The sequence below is a fragment of the Haematobia irritans genome, chromosome 1, assembly GCF_050003625.1.
Source record: "Haematobia irritans isolate KBUSLIRL chromosome 1, ASM5000362v1, whole genome shotgun sequence".
NCBI classification, from domain to species: Eukaryota; Metazoa; Arthropoda; class Insecta; order Diptera; family Muscidae; genus Haematobia; species Haematobia irritans.
In genome coordinates, this window is record NC_134397.1 from 39972348 (window position 1) to 39995322 (window position 22975).

A 22975-nucleotide genomic window follows, 5' to 3' on the forward strand; every position below is an offset into this window, starting at 1 on the left:
TATTTATTTTCTATAATTTCAAATATTTTTCTATCTCTATCTTGTTTTTATAAAATTTACTGTTATAATTCACCTTCTCATCTCTCTCTGCTGTTAAATACCAATACAAATACGATGAGAGGGTGGACTCTATGTGTTTTAGTGCTGGGATTTTCGCTGCTGGGAAATAACGGCAGAAGGAAGAAGAAAACAAAAAACAATAACAACACACTATACGACTCAATTCAACACAACGAGCAACGAAAAATAGGGAGCTCTGGGAGAGCTTTGCACAAGGAATTCGGCTATACGACAAATCAGTTGTAGACATTAAGCGAGTGTTAACTGTTGTATGCGATAGAAGATGACGCGAGGCTAATCATAAGAAAAATTCGCGGACATTTTTGTTTATAGCTTTGTTTTTGGATTTTTGTGAAAAAGCTGATATTAAAGAAAATAAAATAAAATATATTAAAAGAAATTACAAAACAAAAACTTCTAGTGTAGTGTAAAAATAACAAAAAAGATTATTGTTGTTTTTGTTTAAAGATATCCAAAAAAATAAGGAGAAAAACGAAACAAGTGCGTCCTCTCACGCAGAGTAAATCTAAAGAAAACCCAGAACAACAACACCAACAGCAGCAGCCAGCCAGCCAGCCAGCTAGCTAGCAGCTGATGATGATGATGGTGCTGTTGTTGCTGATAGTATAAGAAACGAAAAATACCCATAGTTATCCAGGATAGGATAACCTGTCTCTGTGTCCGTGTTGAGTACCGAAAAAGGAAGACGAACAGAAAAAAAAACGCAAGTGCTATAAAGTAAGAAAAAGGAAAAGATACACATAACGTGCGCAGATTTTCATTTTCGTTTCGTTTGTTGGCTATTTTTGTATGTTGGCCGCGCGCGGATGATGATGATGGCTGGATGAGATGATGATGGACGAAAATACAAAAAAAAAAATAATGTGCAAAAATCTCTAGAGTGAAATTGAAATTAAATAATTTTTTTTTTGAAGTTTAATTGATACAAAGGCTAATTAAAAGAAAAATCTGTGAGAAATTATATTCTTATTAACAAAAAAAATAAATGCTAAAAATATGATTTTGAAAATCATGGGAAAATTCTAAAGTAATGGTGATAACGATTAAAGAGGAATATTTTGTGTATATTTTATGAAATGTGTAGCCCATAAAGGAAGATACCCTTGCCGCCAATGCAACCAACACTAACATCACCAACCAACCCGCACCATCAGAACCGCCATTATCCATCCACCTAAGCGAAAGTGAAATTGGTATTAAATCCTAAGAATTTTTGTTTGTTTTAGCACCATATTAAAGGTTACAAAATCAATTAAAATAAATAAATTAAACTAAATAAAGGCAAAAGCGTCTGAAGTAGATGAATGGTTGACAGAAGTAGCGAGTAGAGAAGAATAGAAATGTTAACAACCACAACTAATTCGTATTGTAATTAAACACGCAAACCTTATCGATAGAAACCTTTGTTGGCCCTGTTTGCCACCACCCCCCCACTATCACCCGTTTATACAATAAAACCAAACAAGCAAGGGATCAAGCAAGAAAACTTTAATGTTTAAAGAGCTTATTTTGTTACGAAGCCTTTGCCAGTACTTTTAAATAAATTATTGAGAATTGTCATAAAACAACTACACTTAAAAGAATTACAATAAAAAAGGAAACAATATATAAAAACGTAATAACGAAAGAAAGTAAAAGCCATAACTCAAATACAAGCACCCAGCAATTCAATCACCCACCCATCCAACAACAACACCTGCCTGGTATACGCACAATAATCTAAAGTAACAGCAGACGTACTCGTTCGCACACACCCACACAGATGGTTCTAATTAAAAATAAAAAAAAGAAGAACACAAGAAAAAGTTTTAAACAATCAAAGAAAAACTTTAATATAACTTTATAACTACTAATGACCAACTGACTGATTGTGAAAGACAAAAAAAAAACATAACCGTAAAGACAATGTGAATGTCTTTCCTCAAGAAATCACTCTCTCTCTCCCACTCGCTCTCTGTCACAGCTTAACTAAGGCTGTGTAGATATATAGGTTTGTGTGCGTTTGTCTCTTTAACAGTTTAACTGTCCACACGTCACACAGTGGGATGAGATAAAGAAAATTTTGATATAAATCTATAGCATCAAAAATAATTAAGATTTTAAATTAAAATAAATCTAGATATGTATATCAAATCTAGGCCAAAATGTGCATAAAAAACATATCTGTAGTTGGTGTAAAATATACACAAAATGTCAACACATTAATGACAAGGGACCACGGTTGCCACTTGAGCCATAAATAGTATACCAAAAATTGGTGAACATTTCCCCAAAAACTAACAAACAAAAAAATTTTTATTTTTTTTTCAAAATTATATTTCTACAGAAAATTATGTCAAATTTTTATTTCTATAGAAAATGTTGTCAAAATTTTATTTCTATAGAAAATTTTCTCACAATTTTTTTTCTTTAGAAAATTTTGTCAAAATTTTATTTCTACAGAAAATTTTGTCAAAATTTTATTTCTACAGAAAATTCTGTCAAAATTTTATTTCTAAAGAAAAATTTGTCAAACTTTTATTTCTATAGAAAATTTTGTCAACATTTTATTTCTATAGAAAATTGTCTAAAATTTATTTCTATAGAAATTTTTTTTTCTATAGAAAAGTTTGTCAAAATTGTATTTTGTATAAAAATAATTTGTCAAAATTTTAGTTCTATAGATTTTTTTCAAAATTTTATTTCTACAGATTTTATTCAAACTTTTATTGCCATAGGAAATTTTGTCAAAATTTTATTTCTATAGAAAATTTTGTCAAAATTTTATTTCTATACAAAATTTTGTCAAAAGTTTATTTCTATAGAAAATTATTTCTATAAAAACTGTGAACTACCTCTTAGCCGGAGAGGAATATTTTGCAAAATCTAACGAAACATTAAGAATTCTAACAATCTAACAAACAGTAGAATTCTATCAAAAATTATATATTTTTTTTACTGTATGGTAGTTAGATAGAACTCTTGATGTTTTTTTTGGTAACTTTTTCTAAATTTTCCTCTTCAGTTAAGAAGTACTTCAAAAATTTTCTATAAAAATAACACTTCAACAAAATTTTCTATAGAAATAAAATTTTGACAAAATTTTCTGTAGAAATGAAATTTTGACAAAATGTTCTATAGAAATAAAGTCTTGATAAAATTTTCTATAGAAATAAAATTATGCAAAAATTTTCTACAAAAATAAAATTTTACAAAAATTTTCTATAAAAATATAATTTTGCAAAAATTTTCTATAGAAATAACATTTTGCCAAAATTCTCTATAGAAATACAATTTTGACAAATTTTTTATAGAAATTTTCTAGAGAAAAAAATTTTGACAAAATTTTCTATAGAAATAAAATTTTACAAAAATTTTCTACAAAATTTTTTTTATAGAAATAAAATCTTGACAAAATTTTTTATAGAAATAAAATTTTGACAAAATTTTCTATAGAAATAAAATTTTCCAAAAATTTTCTATAGAAATAAAATTTTCCAAAAATTTTCTATAGAAATAACATTTTATCATTATAGAAATAAAATATTGCCAAAATTCTCTATAGAAATTTTGACATAATTTTCTATAGAAATAAATGTTTGCAAAAATTTTCTATAAAAATATAATTTTGCAAACATTTTTATAGAAATACAATTTTGCCAAAATTTTCTATAGAAATACAATTTTGCCCAAATTTTCTAGAGAAATAAAATTTTGACAAAATTTTCTATAGAAATAAAATTTTACAAAAATTTTCTATAAATTTTTTTTATTGAAATAAAATTTTGACAAATTTTTTTATAGAAATAAAATTTTCTATAGAAATAAATTTTTGCAAAAATTTTCTATAAAAATATAATTTTGCAAACATTTTTTGTAGAAATACAATTTTGCCAAAATTTTCTATAGAAATACAATTTTGCCCCAATTTTCTAGAGAAATGAAATTTGGCCAAAATTTTCTATAGAGCCACCGTGGTGCAATGGTTAACATGCCCGCCTTGCATACACAAGGTCGTGGGTTCGATTCCTGCTTCGACCGAACACCAAAAAGTTTTTCAGCGGTGGATTATCCCACCTCAGTAATGCTGGTGACATTTCTGAGGGTTTCAAAGCTTCTGTAAGTGGTTTCACTGCAATGTGTAACGCCGTTCGGACTCGGCTATAAAAAGGAAGTCCCTTGTCATTGAGCTTAACATGGAATCGGACAGCACTCAGTGATAAGAAAGAAGTTCACCAATGTGGTATCACAATGGGCTGAATAGTCTAAGTGAGCCTGATACATCGGGCTGCCACCTAACCTAACCTATAGAAATAATATATTGCCAAACTTCTCTATAGAAATAAAAATTTGACATAATTTTCTATAGAAATAAAATTTAGCAAAAATTTTCTATAAAAATATAATTTTGCAAACATTTTGCCCAAATTTTCTAGAGAAATAAAATTTTGACAAATTTTTCTATAGAAATAAAATTGTTGACAAAATTTCTATGGAAATAAAGTTTTGACATAATTTTCTATAGAAATAAATGTTTGCAAAAGTTTTCTATAAAAATATAATTTTGCAAACATTTTTCATAGAAATACAATTTTGCCAAAATTTTCTATAGAAATACAATTTTGCCAAAATGTTCTATAGAAATACAATTTTGCCCAAATTTTCTAGAGGAATAAAATTTTGACAAAATTTTCTATAGAAATAAAATTTTGACAAAATGTTCTATAGAAATAAAATTTGGACAAAATTATCTAAAGAAATAAAGTTTTCCATAGAAATAGAAATTCTATAGAAATAAAATTTTTGACAAAATTTTCCATAGAAATAAAATTTTGACAAAATTTTCCATAGAAATATTTTTTTTTTTAGAATGGAGTTTTTGTTTCGGATTGTTCTGATTCATTCTACTGTGAATATCCATCAAAGCAGTCCCTATGTTACGCTCTTATACAAACGCATACAAAAACATACTTTCTCTCATCACCATCGTCATCGTCTCGAAACACATAATTCACAGTGTGTCACAAGTTGTTATTTTATTACGGATGGGTAAAACAGAAAATCCATACCCCCTTCCCACCACACACACACACACACATTCTTCTATGAATGTTGAGTGCGAAAAAATAACGTAACGGAAATCTATCCCAAAAAGGAAGCAAGAACCGACAACAGCCGATATACATGTATGCATGGAAAGTTGCAAACAGCCAAATATCATCGTTGTCGTTCTTTTCAACAACAGTGAGAAATGTTGTTGTGTAGGAAAGAATGAGAGTTTCGATGTGTGTGTGTGGTGTAGGTTTGTAAGCAATTTGGATTCTCTTGTGGACTATGATGCTGCTATGGGATTGCCATATCTTCTTATCTACCACAACATAATAGTAGTAACAACGACTAGCATCTACAGTCTTGAAGTTAAACAGCAGTAGGAGCATTAAGAGAATATTACTCGTAGTAGCAAGCAAGTAGCGGCTGTCACAGCATTATAATTTTTAAGGCTTGTATCAGAGTTTTGCAAGCCATTAACTTTGCTCTGCACTCAATGCTTTGCGGTTTTGTGTGTTAAATGGGTTTTGGAGAGAATAGTGCTTGTTTGGCTGTGTGTGCATGGAGTTTGTGTTAACTTAACTTCGCTCACTCTCTTCCTCTCTCTCAGTCTGTTTGTTTAGAGTATACTATGAAAATACCAAAGATTTACACCAAGTCCGTTATATTTCTCTGTTCGGTTATATTCACCATTACAATGTGTTGTGTATTTTTAGAATAAAATACCAATAGCAAGAGCAGCAACAACATCAGCATACAATGCGAGTACCAATAGTAGCAGCATCATTATAAAAACAAACTACAACAGCAACAACCCAAGTTCTCTCTCTCTCTATCACTTTACTACATTCGAATGTAAAACAGGTATGTATGAATATGTTAAGGACTCTCGTTACTTCATTTGTATGACTGAAAATATCGGATTATGATTTGTTTGTGTATTTGGTAGAGCTTATATCTGCTCTAATGTACTCTCTAACCTTCTCTCTTCCAAATGTCAATTCAATTTAAATGTTAATTGAATATTCCTATGCATTTCTAAATATGAATGCAAACAAAAAAAAAAGCTATAGAAAAAGGGGAAAACAATTTTCCTTAGATCCGGTGTGAATTAATGGATTCAAATTGACAGGAAGAATCAACACATTTTCACATGGCTTATGAGACTTGGGGATATAGTTCGATGAAATAGGTATGGAAATGAAAATTGAAAATAAACTGAAATATGAATAGAATTTGCTTGGAGAGAATATTGAATTCTTAGTAAAAAAGGTTTTAATTTAAAACACACACAGTAAAAATTGGCATTTCCTTTTAAGAGCATCCCGGGATCCACTATGAAGTTTTTCCATTAAAATATTTTAGGCAAATCTTAAAAAAGTATGATATTTAAATTATAATAATATAAATTATATTATTATTCGCCTCTCCGAAGTGGAGATTTGAACCTCTTCCGTTTAGCTTTTTCACTTTTATAAAAGATTTTGCAAATTAACATTTTTCCAGTGGGACCGAAAAAGATTTTCAAATTGTAAAAATTGGATAAATAAAATGTTGGAGAATTTATTCCGAAAAAAATAGAACGAAGTATTGACCTTCACTACCTCTCACATTTCAGTGGCAACATATGGATATCGCAACGAAAAAACGATTCCTCTTTTGATCACGGTTGCCACAATTGGTAGAATTGTACCAAAAACGGTAGATTTTTTATTGTTTCTATGTGACTTTGGCCAAAGTGAGGATGGTGGAGTGGTAGGCATAGTAGGGTAATTTAAGTATTAATGATTAGGATTGATAACTTTACAATTACTATTAATGTATTTTTTTTTTAAGAACAATACGATTTATTGGCCACGAAGGCTTACTGTATTGTTAAATAAATGAAATGAAATGAATTCTTGATGTTTTGGTAGATTTTGTAAAATAATCCTTTGCTACTAAGAGGTGCTTTACAAATTTTCTATAGAAATACAATTTTGAGGAAATTTTCTATAGAAATAAAATTTTGACAAAATTTTCTATAGACATAAAATTTTAACAAAATTTTGTATTGAAATAAAATTTTGAAGAAGTTTTCTTTAGAATTAAAAATTTTCAAAAAATTTTCGATAGCAATAACATTTTGACAAAATTTGCTATAAAAAAAAATTTTGAGAAAAATTTCTGTAGAAATTAAATTTTGACAAAATGTTCTATAGAAATAAAATTATGACAAAATTTTCTATAGAAACAAAATTTTGAAAAAGTTATCTATAGAATTAAAAATGTTGACACAATTTTCTATACAAATTAAAATTTTTGACAAATTTTCTATAGAAACAAAATTTTGACAAAATATTCCATAGAAAAAAAAATTTACAAAATTTTCTAAAAAAATAAAATTTTGTCAAAATGTTCTATAGAAATAAAATTTTGACAAAGAAGCTATAGAAGTAACATTGTGAGAAAATTTTCTATAGAAATAAAATTTTGATAAAATTGTCTATAGAAATAAAATTTAGACAAATTTTCAATAGAAATAAAATTTTGACCAAATATTCCATAGAAAAAATATTTTGACAAAATTTTCTAAAAAAAATAAATTTTTGACAAAATTTTCTATAGAAATAAAATTTTGACAAAATTTGCTATAGAAATAAAATTTTGACAAAATTTTCTATAGAAAAACAATTCTGACAAAATTTTCTATAGAAATAAAATTTTGACAACATTTTCTGTAGAAATAAAATTTTGACAAAATTGTCTATAGAAAAAAATTTTTTTTTGACAAAATTGTCTATAGAAATAAAATTTTGCCAAAATTGTTTCTGTAGAAAAAAAAATGTTGCCAAAATTTTTTCTAGAGAAATAAAATTTTGCCAAAATATTTTCTATAAATTTTTTTTTTTTGACAAAATTTTCTAAAGAAAAACAAAACTTGACAAAATTTTCTAAAGAACTAAATTTTGTCAGAATTTTCCATAGAAATATAATTTTGACAAACTTTTCTATAGAAATAAAATGTTGAGAAAATTTTCTATAGAAATAAAATTTGGCATAATTTTCTATAGAAATAGAACTTTGACAAAATTTTCTATAGAAACAAAATTTTGACAAAATATTCCATAGAAAAAAAATTTTGTCAAAATTTTCTATAGAAATAAAATTTTGACAACGATTCTATGGAAGTAAAATTTTGAGAAAATTTTCTATAGAAATAAAATTTTGATAAAATTTTCTATAGAAATAAAATTTTGACAAAATTTTCTATAGAAATAAAATTTTGACAAAATTTATATAGAAGAACAATTTTGACAAAATTTTTTATAGAAAAACAATTTTGACAAAATTTTCTATAGAAATAAAATTTTGACAACATTTTCTGTAGAAATAAAATTTTGAGAAAATTGTCTATAGAAAAAAAATTTTTTTTTGACAAAATTGTCTATAGAAATAAAATTTTGCCAAAATTGTTTCTGTAGAAAAAATTTTGCCAAAATTTTTTCTATAGAAATAAAATTTTGCCAAAATTTTTCTAAAGCAATAAAATTTTGTCAGAATTTTCCATAGAAATATAATTTTGACATAATTTTCTATAGAAATAGAACTTTGACAAAATTTTCTATAGAAACAAAATTTTGACAAAATATTCCATAGAAAAAAATGTTGACAAAATTTTCTAAAAAATTAAAATTTTGTCAAAATTTTCTATAGAAATAAAATTTTTACAAAGATTCTATAGAAGTAAAATTTTGTCCAAATTTTCTATAGAAATAAAATTTTGACAAAAATTCTATAGAAGTAAAATTTTGAGAAAATTTTCTATAGATATAAAATTTTGACAAAATTTTCTATAGAAATAAAATGTTTTTCTGTAGAAATAAAATTTTGACAAAATTGTCTATAGAAAACAATTGTCTAAAGAAATAAAATTTTGCCAAAATTGTTTCTATAGAAATAAAATTTTGCCAAATTTTTGTCTATAGAAATAAAATTTTGCCAAAATTTTTTCTATGGAAATAAAATTTTGACAAAATTTTCTAGAGAAATAAAATGTTGACAAAATTTTCTATAGAAATAGAATTTTGACAAAATTTTCTATAGAAATAGAATTTTGACAAAATTTTCTATAGAAATAAAATATTAACAAAATTTTCTATAAAAATTAAATTTTAACAAATTTTTCAATAGATATAAAATTTTGACAATAGTTTCTATAGAAATAACATTTTGACAAAATTTTCTAAAGATATAACATTTTGACCAAATTTTCTATAGAAATGAAATTTTGGTATTTAGGCCATTAGCCTGTTGAAAATTCAATTTTTTCTCTGCAAGCCTTCTTGTTTATCATGAATACCAATATTTATTATTCACAAGCCATATAGGCCAATTACATTCTTCTGACATACTAACTAATTGAAATATGAAAAATATATATATGGAAATAAGGAATTCACTTGAGAAACACATGAAAAGAAGACCATTACACTTCTCCATTACCACAATCAAGTAATTTTCAATCAGTAAATATTTATCTTTACTAACATTTACTTAGACCTTGGCATATTTGCTTTGTATGGAAGCACAAAACATTTATAAAACACAAAAAACACACACCAGGAGATATCTTCATGTCAGATAGTGATTACATACAATTTCCGTTTGGTTTCCTGTTGTGTTGTTTTTTTGGTGGATGTGAATGGAAATATGGAATTTTTTTCTTCCTTATGATAATTAATGATATGACACAGAGAATTGTATTTTAATTGAATAAATGAATTAATAACATTTCATATGTTCTCTATTACAAACTTACACTTACATATATACGCATAAAACATATGATTATGCGTCTGTGTGTGTGAATAGATCTTAGCAAATATATTTATTCTATATCTTCCAATGACAAATAAAAAAGTACCGTGAATTTATGATATCTCTATGTGTGTATGTGTGAGAGAGTGAGAGAGAGAGAGTTTTTATGAGTATAGGTATGATAATCAAATATGTCATTAGTATGCAAACAATTTATATCAAAAGTTGGATTCCAACTATACAAATAAACTTTCACGGACACTATCTGTGTAATAATGTGTGATACAATCTTTCCCAGAGATAGTCACTAAAAACATCTTAGCACGTGCACTCATGCTAGAGAAATTCAAGAATAATATCAAAGAGTATCATGTAAACGATTTTCGGCCTGTGTTGAAGTAGGGAAAATTCCCTATATGTAGTTTTTTCTAACATTTAGCGTCTTGTACACACAAAAAAAATTTTTTCTGATTCAATCACGAAATTAATTGATCCAATTAATTTTTTAATTGAAATGTCTTCAATCACAGAAATGATAGTATCAATTAAAAAATTAATTGACAGTCAATTAAAAAATTAATTGATCCAATTAAATATTTAATTGATACTATTAATTTGTGTGATTGATTTTTATTTCAATTAACAAATTTGTTGACTCAATTAAATTTTTAATTGAAAATTTTTTAAAACTCAATTAAAATTTTAATTGGAAAATTTTTCGTGAAATTTTTTTCTGTGTAGTGACTTAGGGGTAACATACAATGTATAGACTTTTTCACTCAACATAATTATTAATAATTTGTACATTTTGGTGGCTCTAGAGGAGGAAAGTAGAAACCGACAAGGCATGACCACTCATACCAAATAATCTGCCAAAATTTGAAGAAATTTTTACCACAAATCTACCAAACAAATATGTCTATAGAAAATTTTTTCAAAATTTTATTTCTATAGAAAATTTTCTCAAAATTTTATTTGTATAGAAAATTTTGTCAATATTTTATTTCTATAGAAAATTTTGTCAAATTTTTTTTTTTTCTATAGAAAATTTTTCAATATTTTATTTTATAGAAAATTTTGTCAAAATTTTTTTTCTATAGAAAATTTTGTCAGAATTTTATCCCTACAGAAAATTTTATCAAAATTTTATTTCTATTATTATTGTTTTTGATTTCAGCTTAAAACCATGCATTGACTAAACTACAAGTTTAGCTCAACCAACAGAGGAACAGTATGTTTGTCAAATTTATTTAGCCAAAGCCCTATAGACTGCAAGACGGTGGATGGACGGCTGTTTCCTCTACTAGCACCAAAACTATCAACCAATTATCAGAATAAATTCGGGTAATTCACTAAACCCAAAGTGAACTACACTTGAACCTCCCGAAAAAAGGTTTTCGATAGTCGGCTATGCCTAGACAATATTGCAAGCATATCTCTTTTCTTTTCTTGCAAATTTGTTTAGGCAAAGCCTAAGAACATTTTGTCATAATTTTATTTCTGTAGAAAATTTTGTCAAAGTTTTATTTCTATATATAATCTTGTTAAAATTTTATTTCTAAATATATACTTTTGTTAAAATTTTATTTTTATAGAAAATTTTGTTAAAATTTTGCTTCTATAGAAAATTTTTTTTTTATAGAAATTTTTTCTATAGAAATAACATGTGACAAAATATTTTATTTCTATAGAAAATTTTCTCAAAATTTTATTTTGTACATAAAATTTTCTCAAATTTTTATTTTGTATATAAAATTTTGTCAAAAATTTTATTTCTATAGTAAATTTTTTCAAAATTTTATGTCTATAGAAAATTTTGTCAAAATTTTATTTCTATAGAAAATTTTATTTCTGTAGAATGTTTTTCAAATTTTTATTTCTACAGAATTTTTTTCAAAATTTTATTTCTATAGAAAATTTTATCAAAATTTTATTTTTATAGAAAATTTTCTCAAAAAGTTATTTTTATAGAAAATGTTCTCAAAATTTTATTTTTATAGAAAACTTTGTCAAAATTTTATTTCTATAGAAAATTTTCTCAAAATTGTATTTCTATAGAATATTTTGTCAAATTTTATTTCTATATAAAATTTTGTCAAAATTTTATTTCTATAGAAAATTTTGTCTAAATTTCATTTCTATAGAAAATTTTGTAGATTTTTTACTATAGAACATTTTTTCAAAATTTAATTGTTGTGAAAAGTCTTGTCAAAATATTTTTTTCTGTAGAAAATTTTGTCAAAATTTCATTTCAATATAAATTTCTGTAGAATTTTTTTCAAATTTTTATTTCTACAGAATTTTTTTTTCAAAATTTTATTTCTATAGAAAATTTTATCAAAATTTTATTTTTATAGAAAATTTTCTCAAAATGTTATTTTTATAGAAAATGTTCTCAAAATTTTATTTTTATAGAAAACTTTGTCAAAATTTTATTTCTATAGAAACATTTCTCAAAATTTTATTTCTATAGAAAATTTTCTCAAAATTGTATTTCTATAGAATATTTTGTCAAATTTTATTTCTATATAAAATTTTGTCAAAATTTTATTTTGTATATACAATTTTGTGATAATTTTATTTCTATAGAAAAGTTTGTCAAAATTTTATTTCTATAGAAAATTTTGTAATTTTTTTTTACTATAGAATTTTTTTCAAAATTTTATTGTTGTGAAAAGTCTTGTCAAAATATTATTTCTATAGAAAATTTTGTCAAAATTTCATTTCAATATAATTTTTTTTCTTAAATGTTATTTCTATAGAAAATTTTGACAAAATTTTATTTCTATCATAATTGGTAGAAATCTACCATGATTACGACCCCAAGATTCAAGATCGATATTTCAATTTGTTACAGGTAGAATAATGAATTTACTATATCCCACATCCCATGGTAGAGTAGTTAAAGAATTTTATATAAAAATGACGCTTCTCACACAATACTCTAATCTGAGACTTTCCTTTTGTTTTCCAGGCGTCTTACTCCGTTCAAAGAGACGACATTGTTTATATTTTTTGTTGTTGGATTACAAATTAATAGAAAAATTTCCAGCGAATCAAGGGAGCGAACACAAGAAAAATACATTTCACAATGTTTACTACACGCAGAGAAGAAACATGATTGTCACAATCATATTCGAAGAGCAAAATAATATGATAGGAGCAATTTTTGCGGCGACCATGTAACATTTTCACCTGCAACCATGTTGGCTCAGTGAACATGGTTCTAAGAAAAATAAAATTGTCCTCATCTAAAATGTTATTATATTGATAAAAAGAATTTTGTTTCCATTAAAAGACAATGGTCACGATCTAAAATGTTATGGTATTCGTCAAAAATGTTTTTCTTCCAGTTAAAAGAACATGGTCACAACCTAAAATGTTTTGATCTTTATGAAAAAAAAGGACGCCACTTGAGAAAAGAAAACACAAAATTAACTTTATTTATTTGTTTTTATTTATTTATAAATTAATTCATTGTTTATTTGTATTTATAATGTCGTTCAAGCAAACTTCACATATTTTTACACATTCATTTTGGTTCAATTTCAACAATAAATATTCATTCCATATTTACCTCGTGCCCATCAAATGTATCAACGCAGACATCATGTAACTGCAAATAAAAATAAATGATACCATATATTAAAATGCAGAACAAAAATCATGTACATTTTTTTCAATTATACTTTCCTTTTTTGTGTTCACATAAAACCACGTGCCACTTCTGAATAAATAAATTACCACAAAACACAATAATTCCGTATTCTCTGGCCATTCCAAGAAACAATCAACACACGACTGACGCTCAAAATGAAAATCTGCTCAATGTTTTTATAAAATTCTTTTCGCTGCAAACAAGTTAAAAAATTAAATGGTGACGAAAACAATGTACAGGGTCTTTATGGTCATGTAATGGTTCTAGACATGTCTATACGTAATCTATAAAAATACTTTTTTCTCTACAAAAAAGTAAAAAAATTGAATGGTCAGGTATATGATTTTCCCCGACCATGTAATGGTCTCAAATTCTATCATTTAAATAATAGAACATGTTTGCGGCATTTGAGAACCATTTAAATGCTTATTGCCAACATATATTTTTCTCCGCTCGAAAATTATTTTTACAAAGACAAAATACATGGTTTCCGCGACAATTACCTACTCTAGAAAAGCATTAAATGGATGCGGCAACCATGTCCAAACATGTTTTTTCTGTGCGTGTAGGTTATCATTGATATTTTGCAAACACATACGCGTTAATATTTGTATATGACAATAAAACATTACAAACAGAATATGGCTCATATACCATAAAAAATTACACTGATATGTCATAAGTACCAAACAAAGGAAATAACTGTAAGTTGTCTATTTGAGAGTTTGTAAAGAAAAACAACAGCAACAAAAAAAAAGTAAAAGAAAAAGAGACCATAAATTCATAAATATCTCTTTGTTAAATGTCACTCCTTATTTGCATGGTGAGAGTCACAAGTGAGAAAGGTCAGTCATAACTATGAGCTACTAATAGGAGAGATAGATATGGGTGGCGTATAAGTTCTACAGATGCAAGCATTACATTCATCATACGCAATAGTGGCCGATGATCAAACAATGCTTTTAGTATATTACATACAGGAATTAAAAGAAAATGAGTTAAGGTCGAGTAGCGTTACTTGACTATAAAAAGACCACAGAAACACTCTTGGGAGATGTTATATACGGGGTAGCTGAAACGGTGTGTTACCAATTCAAACGTCTATAGTTTGTTTGTCTGAGAATACCATTTTTGGTTGTTTCAAATGACAAGAAAAGGTGTGTAAGCAATGATGTCAGTTGGAGGGTTTTCCCAAATGCAAATATTTTATATATGTTTTTCGCGTCTTGGGACATTTTTGGGCGGTACAATTACTTGGAGAGATTTTGAGGCTTAGTAAATATTTATCTATTTGGAACAATCATCAACCGAATTCAGGACAATTCTGCCATGAATTTGAAGAGAAATAGATGCGGGAGGTCATCCCAAGTTGCTAACTATAAGCATATATGCGTAAGCATTATTTTCGCTAACCACTTTGAAAGGACATTTTAAATTTTCAGCATATTTAATAACAAACTAAGAAATCGTATGTGAACTTCAACAGCTGCAGGCATTTTAAGAGTTAAATATTCCTTAAATGATGGGTGCCATAATTGTAGGAGTACTACAAGGGAAATGATTAACAGCCTGTTTCTGTGTGTCGATCGAGCTCTATCCATCGACTGAAATGGAAACAAACAGCTGGATTTATAACAAAAAATGAGCTGTTTTATGCATTTCGGTCGATCGATAAAGCTCAACATACAGAAACAGGCTGTAAGTTATTTACTTCCAACAATTTATACACTGTAACTGCTGTACATTTAGAAATTTTTGATTCTTTTGCCAATTAATGTAAATGTTTACTGAATTTTAATTTAGTTTATTAATTTAATTTACTTTGTAAAACTAATTTTCACTTCCGGTTCGATCATACTGGGCAAATATTTCACAGAAATCAAAAAAAGGTTTCGTCGCCACAGTCAAACCAGCAAACATTTATAACTCATATGGGATATAAAACATACCGATGGGAGTATTAAAAAACCGGTATTCAAATATTTCGAAAATGGACCTGGAAAAAATGTTGACACTAATTTTGGTCAAATATTTGTCTAGTGTAGTCATACCATTATATATATTTTTGAAATTAATTTATACCTTGAATTAGTTTATTTTACCAGATTTTTAAATTGAAGTGCCTATTGTATTATTAAATTTTGATATTACATCACATCTTTTGAAGTTATAACCACAGGAATTTATTTTAAAAACTTTTATACCCCATTTCTAAAAATTTGTAGTCTTTTTTTAATATTTGGCGAAAGTTTAAAATTTATCTAGCAACACTGTGTGTAAGTAGTACAAGTTTCAGAACCGATACAATTTTTTATTATGACTACCTATTGCCCTGACTATCTGACAAACAAATCCAGCACCAAATTTTATTAAAAATAATGGGATATTCCAAGATATACCAAAAAGGTAAATTTTTTACTGTTTGGTAGATTAGTATAATTTTTGTTGTTTTTCTATAGAAATAAAATTTTGACAACATTTTCTATAGAAATAAAATTTTGACAAAATTTTTCAGAGAAATTAAATTTTGACAAAATTGTCTATATGGAAATAAAATTTTGACAAAATTGTCTATATGGAAATAAAATTTTGACAAAATTGTCTATATGGAAATAAAATTTTGACAAAATTTTCTATAGAAATAAAATTTTGACAAAATTGTCTATATGGAAATAAAATTTTAACAAAATTGTCTATATGGAAATAAAATTTTGACAAAATTGTCTATATGGAAATAAAATTTTGACAAAATTGTCTATATGGAAATAAAATTTTGACAAAATTTTCTATAGAAATAAAATTTTGACAAAATTGTCCATATGGAAATAAAATTTTGACAAACTTGTCTATATGGAAATAAAATTTTGACAAACTTGTCTATATGAAAATAAAATTTTGACAAATTTGTCTATATGGAAATAAAATTTTGACAAAATTTTCTATAGAAATAAAATTTTGACAAAATTTCTACAGAAATAACTATTTGGTAAAATTTTGTATAGAAATAACATTTTGATGAAATTTTCTATAGAAATAAATTTTGACAAAACTTTCCATAGAAATGAAAATTGGAAGAATTTTCTATAGAAATAAAATTTTGGAAAAATTTTCTATAGAAATAAAATTTTGACAAAATTTTCTACAGAAATAAAACTTTGACAAAATTTTCTATAGAAATAAAATTTTGACAAAATTTGAAATGATGATGTACAGTGGGAGAAAAGATGATTCAATTTGTAAGAGGAAATTTCCCAAATGTTTTCTCCATAAGGAGTTAGCATAAAGGGCCCAAAATTGAGTTATCTCTCCCAGCCAGATCTATACTAAAGGCTGTGGAAAGGTTCATTCGCCCGAACCGAAACATGTACAGTCCAGGCGTGTATAGATTTGTATCTGGCGTTTTCTTTTCAATGGCTCTATTAACCATGTTCCTTAATCTATATCTGTCCATAAAGCTCGAATAATAATTGTATAATTAGATATAATGCATTTGGACGTCAATTGCCTGTTTCGGTATCAGGCTAACATGTAATATAAAATTTTCTATAGAAATAAAATTTTGACAAAATTTTCTATAGAAATAAAATTTTGACAAAATTTTCTGTAAACTCTATATTGTTACAAAATTATAATTTTTATACCCTCCACCATAGGATGGGGGTATATTAACTTTGTCATTCCGTTTGTAACACATCGAAATATTGCTCTAAGACCCCATAAAGTATATATATTCTGGGTCGTGGTGAAATTCTGAGTCCATCTGAGCATGTCCGTCTGTACGTCCGTCCGTCTGTTGAAATCACGCTAACTTCCGAACGAAACAAGCTATCGACTTGAAACTTGGCACAAGTAGTTGTTATTGATGTAGGTCGGATGGTATTGCAAATGGGCCATATCGGTCCACTTTTACGTATAGCCCCCATATAAACGGACCCCCAAATTTGGCTTGCGAGTCCTCTAAGAGAAGCAAATTTCATCCGATCCGGCTGAAATTTGGTACATGGTGTTAGTATACACATCGGTCCATAATTATATATAGTCCCCATATAAACCGATCCCCCGATTTGGCTTGCGGAGCCTCTAAGAGAAGCAAATTTCATCCGATCCGGCTGAAATTTGGTACATGGTGTTAGTATATGGTCTCTAACAACCATGCAAAAATTGGTTCACATCGGTCCATAATTATATATAGCTCCCATATAAACCGATCCCCCGATTTGGCTTGCGGAGCCTCTTAAAGAAGCAAATTTCATCCGATCCAGCTGAAATTTGGAACATGGTGTTAGTATATGGTCTTTAATAACCATGCAAAAATTGGTCCACATCGGTCCATAATTATATATAGTCCCCATATAAACCTATCCCCAGATTTGGCTGGCGGAGCCTCTAAGAGAAGAAAATTTCATCCGATCCGGCTGAAATTTGGTACATGGTGTTAGTATATGGTCTCTAACAACTATGCAAAAATTGGTCCACATCGGTCAATAATTATATATAGGCCCCATAGAAACCGATCCCCAGATTTGACCTCCGGAGCCCCTTGGAAGAGCAAAATTCATCCGATTCGGTTGAAATTTGGTACGTGATGTTAGTATATGGTATCCAACAACCATGCATGAATTGGTTCATATCAGTCCATAATTATATATAGCCCCCATATAAACCGATCCCCAGATTTGACCTTCGGTGCCTTTTGGAGAAGCAAAATTCATCCGATCTGGTTGAAATTTGGTACGTGGTGGTAGTATATGATATTTAACAACCATGCCAAAAGTGGTCCATATCAGTCCATAATCATAAATAGCCCCCATATAAACCGATCCCGAGATTTGGTTTTGGAGCCTCTTGGAGGAGCAAATTTCATCCGAGTCAGTTGAAATTTGGTATATTGTGCTAGAATATGGCCGTTAACAACCATGCCTAACTAGGTCCATATCGCTCTATAGTTATATATATCCCTCAGATAAATCGATCCCCAATCACACGAAAATTGGTCCATATCAAGTTCATAATTGTATAATAGCCCCTACATAAGCGACCCCCATATTTCAATTCTGGCTCCCTACGTAGCGTGCAAAAGTCCATATCGATTCGTAATTATTTGTAGACTTACCTACATATACCTTTTTTGTCTAATATATACCACGTATGGACTAACTCACAATTTAGAAAACGATTTAAGATACCACAACCAAAGTAATTCAATTGTGGATGACAGTCTTTCGTAAAAGTTTCTACGCAATCCATGGTGGAGGGTACATAAGATTCGGCCTGGCCGAACTTACGGCCATATATACTTGTTTCATACTAACCACAAAAATTTGATTAAAATTTTCAAAATAAGATTTTTTAAATTTGATAGATTTTTGGTAAAATTGTCTTCAAATGTTGGTAGATTATTTTTGGTACGTGTGGCAGTCATGCTTATGAACCCGAAACGAGCACCAACATTTTATACAAAAATGGGATTTTCCAATTTTCATTTATGACCATCTATTACCCTGACTAACTGACAAAAACAAAACGGGTACTGCATTTTTATAAAAAAATGGGATTTTTAAATAACTCTGCAACTTATGAATGGGTTCTTTAACCATCAACATAATTTTGTCTTTGTGTGAAAACTGAGGGTTTTCCCACTCAGTTTGCAAGTTGTTGTTGTTGCTCCACAGTCGTTGAAATTTGGTTACGTTGGGTGTATCAGCAATTATGAACCGATGATCAACTCGTGGCCAGCCCACAGACTTGTAAAACAGTTCAGTTTTCTATTCGAAAAAAATTATTAAAAAAAAACGATTTGAAACCACTATGTATCGGGTCCAGATATTTATATGACTGAGAGGGAAGTCTACCAAAATGTGAATCATATGATCCAAGAAGAAATCACAATCAAAATCTTAATAGATTTAATTCGGAAAAAGTCAATATTCAATTTATAAATATTGAGCGATATTAAACATTTTTAATGGCTAACTATTTTAGAAACTTTTTATATAGACTAAATTTTCGTAGTTTTAAATTGTGCCCAGTCTCACTCCTTAATAAATAATTTTGGCAACAAATATTTTTTTAAAGAAATATTTGGCCGAAATTTTTTTTCCGAAATATGTAGAATATTATCTACTCCCATAATTTCTAAATATTTTTAATGCAAAATGTTATGAATTAAAAATTTTGATAGTACTAAAATATAAATCAATTAGTAAATAAATTAATTTGAAAAAATTTTTACGAAATAAAAGCATTGACAATTTTAAATGAGCTTAGTTTCACACTCAAAAAAAAAAAGTGATCCGTATATAGCACAAAAGCCACTTTAATACTATTTTAGTTTATGGAATCATTACGGTTTGGAGAAAAATTTCTTAACTTTAATATTTTTTTGGTGTACGTTACTTAAATGAACTAAAAAATGGAAAAACAACTATACACAAATGAAGCATAAATATTTACTTAATTCGTGTCTCCCACAAAATAGTTCAGAATTTCTTAAAATTTTTTAATTTTACCAATAAATCGTCCATCATAAACTTCGTATAGTATTAAAGACATTTTTGAAATTTTGAACTTTGCAATTTTTTCCTTCCAATTTCGAAATTTTCTTTAACAAGCAAGTTTTCTTGAATTTGTCAAAAACTATTTACACCATGACATCGCTTTGCGTCGTTTCGTTTTGAGTTGTTTCGAAGTTGCGTCGCTGCTGAATTAGTACTAGTTTTCACTTTGCGTCGTTAGATTTTCGAAGTTGCGTTGTAATCTGTCTCCAATCTTTGCATGGTTTGCCATAGAAGCTCATAATTCAATTTGCGTCGTTTCAGTTTGCGTCGTGTTTTTCGGAACGTATCTGCGATGTAAAGCGAGGTCTAGGTGTACTTATTTTTTATGAAATCCGCTTGACATCGGTGTTTGTAATACAGTTTAGTTAAAGTTTTCTAAAATTAACTTAAATTTTTTATAATTAACCAAAATTGTCCTTTGTGGTTAACTATTTTTTGCACCATTTGAAATAAAAAACCCAAGGAATCGATGCGGATACCGCCAGGTAAAATATAAATAATCGTTAGCATTAACCAATCGCCTCTTTTTTTCTTTCGGTTTTATCCCTTGCAAAATTATCATCAGCTCTTGATTACCCTAGCTCTCCATTAGCTCTACCCCCTCCTCTGCTTAAACATTCACATTAAAAGATCTTGACCAAGGCAACCACATCTTTTCCCTTTAACTTCCAAACATCATTAGGGGAAAAGAGAGGGTTTATGTTAAGTTAAAAGACAAATGTTTTAATTAATTGATAAATGTGAAATGTGGCATTTTCCAACCCAAATACAAATACACATGCACACACACACCACCCTCCTGTAGTCTCCGGGATATGCCAAACCAAATGCTTTTAATATTTGTCAAAATGTAGGTATGGGAAGAGAGAGGGAGGTAAGGAAAATAAAATCAAAGTTTCTTTACAAGAAATCAACCATTCCCTCGGGCACACCCGATAAACTAACCAACTTACTAGAGAGAGAGAGAGAGTAATGTGAAGTTAAAACGTAGTGGGGTATTAAGTAATGAGATGGGTGTTTTGGGTGGGGGGTATTGCTCTGTGTTTTTGGATAAGCTCTCATTAGACAAAAATGTATTAGATGGGGAGAGAATGTTTGAAAGTTTGAAGAGTATGTAAGCATTAAATGAATGGATCATATGTATGTATGTATGTGTTCATAAAAATATTAATAAGTGAGTGCGTGTGTGTGTTGTAAGTTATGTAAATATACACGCAAATGTCTTCATATATAACACATGTTAGGCCTGGAGTCTTAAAATGTCTACAAGTCAAGCATTTGACTTGGTAAATATTAAATATTCTTTCAAAATGTTCTTTGTAAAGACATATGCACATGTAGACACCAGTATAAACATACATCCCACACATAAGTAACCATCTTCCTAACATTAGTTACAAAGCATTATTATTACAAAAACAAACGGGGAAAAAGTATATACAAAGCCTAAAAGAACTTGTAAACATGAAGGTATTTACACCAATGGTTTAATCCGACTTTATTATACCTGTATCAAGCAGTTTTTAAATTAATTAAAATTTAAATAATTAAATATTTTTTATGTAATTTTAATTCCTCGCCAGATCTACACTAAAGGCTATGGAAATTCATAATGGATAATGGAAATTTACAAAAAAATATTTGAAAAATGTATTGTTTAATTTCCGCAGTATTATTCAAAACGCCTCTACATAGTGATACGAGTAGAAAAAGTAGGAAAATTTGTTTTTTCTTTAATTTTTAAAAAAAATCGGAAATACTGAAATATCATCATATTCGAAGAACTAATGCGAAATCAATGCTGCGAACGTTTAAAAACATGATTTCCGCCTTTGACAAGCCCATTGAAAATTCATTGTTTCTGAACTTAGTCAACCGGATCCAAAACGAATATTTTCTTTGCTTTTTTGGCTACGCTTTTTTGCTGGGTATATACAGTATTCAAATGATTGGAATGATCCTTTACATTTCGTGGATTATCATGGGGATGTATCTTTCTTCTCAACATATCGGAAACTTAAAGGGGAATGTCCTCTTCACCGATGCAGTATCGAAAAATAAAGACATGGATACCACTCTCAGCCTTCCCTGAAATTTTCAAGAAAATTGAGAAACTTTTCTTCAAATTTTTAAAATAAGGGCTAAGCAGGATATCCTCCTTGCCTTCCAATTATTTAAAAAATATTATTTGCATAACCCCTTCTCACGTCCTTTGTAAGTTTAAAGTAAATGGGAGATTTTTAATAAAAGTCGTGGTAGGGACCTCCCCCTCTCCCCGATCAAATATCGAAAAATAATGTAGCAGATCTCTGTCTTGACACCACTCCTACCTACACTGAAAATTTCAAGCAAATCGACGAACTTGGTCCAATTTGCAATAAGTCGGGTAGGGGAAGGTCCGCCTCTCCGACCAGATATCAAACAATTAGATACTCTATTTTCACCATATGATCATCCTCTATATTTTCTGAAAATTTTCAAGTAAATCGGTTCAGCCATTTCCGAGCTTACCCGGAACATACAAACAAATAAACAAACATAATTTGGATTTCATAGATAGATAGCAAAAAAAATTAATTCAATTTAATATAGTTTAGATTAAATAAATTTAATAAACGCATTTCGCTGCACTATCCGATTTTTCAAAAAGAAACAAAAAAAAATATTTAACTATGAACAAGTAGAATTTCAAACAAAATTTTAAAATAGTTATTAAGACTCATCTTTTAAAAAATAAAAAAATGTCCCTTAAAACTCCCTACCATGGAGGTTAAAAATGGGTTTTTAAGGGAAATTGTTGAAACCCACATTTTTGGATATTTTTGAAATTATTTTTAAAAAATTAAAAAAA

General features: G+C 28.0%; 1 protein-coding gene across 1 annotated transcript in view; it reads left to right on the plus strand.

Annotated features, from left to right (window-relative positions):
* Positions 1-5831: 5831 nt before the first annotated feature.
* The window catches only part of LOC142238270 (A-type potassium channel modulatory protein KCNIP1), a 129718-nt gene continuing 112574 nt past the window's right edge, over positions 5832-22975 (plus strand). The window contains exon 1 of the mRNA XM_075309879.1: positions 5832-5973. The gene's annotated coding sequence lies outside the window, so the exon portion shown is untranslated. The remainder of the gene's footprint in view (positions 5974-22975) is intronic.